Consider the following 4,217-nt stretch of genomic DNA (forward strand, 5'->3'; position numbering starts at 1 on the left):
CCATGCGCGGCCCGGCGCAAGATTTTCGATCCGATAATCATTTCGGTGAACCAACAAAACCCGTATTCTCGAAAGATGGGATATTATTACATTATTTTCATATAAAGTGTTTTATAAAAAGCCCGGTTTGGATAATTATCCAATACGGGTACCAAATGGGATCGATTTTGCAGTTATTTAGCGGCTAAGTAACTATTTTATCGATCCAAAACGATCCAACACAAACCAATATTCCATAAATATATTTAGCCCTTTTATTATTTCATTTTATTCGTATAGTCTAAATTGATCAGTAAAATATAGAATATACAGAGAAAAACCCTAAAAACGTCGCGTTCTTCATAATCAAACGCACAAACGAAGGCGTTATCGAACTCCGATTCAAGCGTGCAATATATCAAATCGAAGCTCTTGAAAAACTCTTTCCAAATCCACCATCTATTTAAGTGCAGAAATCAAGGGAGTTATCTTATTTAATTATTTTATTTGAATTATTTATGAATTAAAATATGAATTTTTGTTCTTGATGTTGTTTGTATGATTTGATGGCATAATCATATAGATCTTTTCTTCCTGGTCATTTTTGTATATTATATGTCCAATTTGGAGTTCAATAACATGTCCAAATTGTTGTTTGATTCTCGAATTAAAGAAATTAAGGATTTAATTATTTGAATGTTCTTAATTCGATTTGGGCTTTTTAAATTGGTGGATTCTGGGTATGAATAAGATGTACCAGTCGATAGATCGTGTCAGAATGGGGTGAATTATGTGATCAGTTGCTACGGTTGATGCGTGTAAGGCCTCGCCGGAAAAGCTCGAAACTCGGCCGGTTTTAGTGGCGTTTCGCCAAAAATACAGGCCCGGGGTTACGAATCAGAATAGAGTGCAGCTGTGAGTTTCTGGGAAAAACATGTGTGTGTTTCTGTAAAGGATTTCACCAAACGATTCAGAATTTGCTCGAATTGGGTTCGCCGGAATCTGCGTCTTTCCGACGGGTTTGGTTGTTCTTGTTTTAAAAACTTATAGAAAATGGATTTCTGTTTTTAAAATGATTTGTTTTATTTTAAAAATCAGAAAAATAGTTATCTAAATATTTTAAATTCAGAAAATCCTTTTTAATTATTTATTTAGTCAAAAATAAATCTGATTTATTTTATTAATTAATTTTAGTTAGTTTTTATTTTTAATTAATTGATTAATTTAATATTAATTGATTAATTAATTTAATTAATTTAATAATTAGATTTAATAATTTTTTTTATATAAAAATTCCGAAAATAGTTTCGAGCTTTAAAATATTATTTTAAATTATTTTCAAGGCTCGATAATTATTATAAATTATTTTTAGGTCAGATTCGGGTGTTCGAACCCTATTATTTAATTATAAAATGATCCGGAGGCCCATTTTAATTCCGAAAAATGTTCAAAAATTCATAATAAATACTTGGAAAATCATTTTGACCCCGAATCTTTTTTAAAATATATTTTGATCGAATATCTTGCGTGTTATGTGCTATGTGCTATCTGATTGATGTGTTATATGCCTATGTGGTTATTGTTTGACTATTTTAGTCATAATTTTCAATCCGTAAATCGGATTTGGGTAAAACGAAGGGTAGATAAAAGCTTATGACGTCTATGTGATGTTAGAATGATATGAGATTGAGTATTGATAGATATTTGTGATGCCTAGAAGAGTAAGCAAGGCATAAAAAAAAGTCTGTGATCAGTAAATAGAACTGAAATGTAGAAAAAGAATGCAAGTGATCGATGAATAGAAGCAACACATAAAAAAAGAAGGAAAGTGATGGAAAAGTAAAACTGTTAGATGGATACAAGTAAAGTTGGAAATCATCTGTGATAAGGCAAGTACTTCTGAACATTTCTTCAAGATATATTACAAATATTTTTAAACTTTCTCATAACATGTTGCTATTATTCAAAATAACTCTTGTTTCATATTACAAGCGCTTTAAACTATTTAACTTTAAACCCTGATACCTATTGATCTTGAGCCATAAGCCTTATTCTTCATAAACCATTGATTGTGGAATTCTCAGATACGATCCAAACACTTACGATACTACTCCACAAATACCTATCAACTACAAACTGATTTATGATATTGAATTGCTTAACATACCAACCCTTATTCCTTGTTTAACAGAAGACTAATCCTTGTAATCCTTGAACCCTTGGTCTTCTACTTTCTGATTCTTTCTTTGATTGAAATCCAATCTTTTTTTAATTCCTTGTTATACCCGCATGGTATTGTGAATCACCCTATGCTTCAAGATAAATGTTGTTTATGCATCTTATTGAATTACATTGGTTATCATATTGAATTGTTTTCGAATTAGATGGTTTTATAAATGTGGACCGGATTCGTGGTCGGACCAGATTCTTGGTCATAATAGGCCAACGCGTGCCTTGCATCCAGTATATTGAGCAAAGGGGAGCCTTGCTCGGGGTTAGTGCGTGACTGATCAGTAGCCTAACCTTGGTTTTTAAAAAAAAAGTGAATATCAAATTCTAATCATTGCTTATTCAGAAACTTGATTCTTTGGAATCATTTAAATTGATTATTGTTTAACCTCGATTATTGTTATTATAACTTGCTGAGCTAGTTAGCTCACTCTTACAAGCCTTTTTTGTTTTCAATAGTTGAAAAGGAAATTGTTGGTTACGAGGATTCCCAGTCCAGTGTGCGATATAGGATTTCAGGTTAAGTTGGATCGAGCTAGCAGAAGCTCTATATTGTAAATGAGTTATGCAAGATTGTAAGAATGATATCATTATCAGTTGTAAGTTAAACTAGTTGGGTTAAGGTGGTGGCTTGTTTTCCTACTTTAACCTGTTGCGATCCGTGGATTTATAAGGAGGGTTTATGTATATAATATTTGATATACAGGTTTATATATTGTGTGTGTGTGTTGTGAGCCCCAAACTTCTGACTCGGGTTTGGAGGGCGTCACAAGTGCCCTCATTAAAAAAGGTGATGTGCCCATGTGGTTTATGTAGTTATTGTGATAACCCATTCTACAAACTATAATATAGCTTTCTATATATATAATGTCCCTACATAAAAATTAAAATTGGTCTCCATACTACACTACTCACAACCAATTCTCAAAAATCGAATCTCACCTTCATCACTTTTCAGGTTAATCTACCTCTCCCCCACTTATGAGGTTAATCACTACTTGCTACAATTATTTCAAAAATACTGTAAGTTATATCATGTCAAAGACCTATAGTTAATGTATATCTAGTTATGTTACGGTACAACTTATTTTGTGTTACGCAGTCCCATAATACGTATCTTTACATATAAAAACAAAAAAAAATTATTTACTAGATACTTGGAAATACGCATGCGTCCCATTTTGAGAATGCATGTCATATGGGTCTTTCATGCCCCTTTTCATATTTGATATTCTCGTAGCATATCTTTAATATTGTGTGTTTTTTCCTTGAGCCCTTGTATATAACAACACGAACCCCTATTCTTACTTATTTTACTAGGAAGATGTTTACATAAAAGTAAAACTCTACACAAAATTTTGATTATATTATCAAGAGGGGAAAGAAAGCATATGAAGATAGAAAAAATCACACCATATGACGGACAACAGTATCATGATTTAGTTCGTCATGGTCGTATCTAGTGACACCACCTCCTATATGTGGGAATATTTTATTTCATACATAGGTGCATAGACATATTTAATATATAAGTATATAGATCAAGACTAGACAATCTTTTTCAATGACGGCCGAACTTGCTAGCCTTTTATGACACCTTATATGGTCTGAATTGGAAAAATTTTTAAAAAAATTATCTTTTAAGTCATTTGAAAAATCAACTTTGTATCATAATTTTTTGAAAATATAACGATGTTTCATGTTTTTATTGAATATTTTATAAAAATTAGTTTTTTGAGGTCAGATGTTCAATATATGTTTCTTAAAAATAAAATAAAAAATAAAAAAATAAAAAACTAATAACACGACACAATGATGTGTGTACAAACATCACATCAATTCCCGATTTAAGCCCAATTATGGTAAGCCTAATTGGAAAATTATCTCTAAATCTTTAAAAAGAAATAATCTGCCATGTCTTCTCTGTTTTTATACACAAGGAACTTCAACTTCTATTTGAACCACTGTAGATGATATTATTAGTTTCAAGAGTCTGCCACTCCCGAAAT

This window comes from Apium graveolens, unplaced genomic scaffold, assembly GCF_009905375.1.
Source record: "Apium graveolens cultivar Ventura unplaced genomic scaffold, ASM990537v1 ctg9156, whole genome shotgun sequence".
In the NCBI taxonomy this organism is placed as follows: Eukaryota; Viridiplantae; Streptophyta; class Magnoliopsida; order Apiales; family Apiaceae; genus Apium; species Apium graveolens.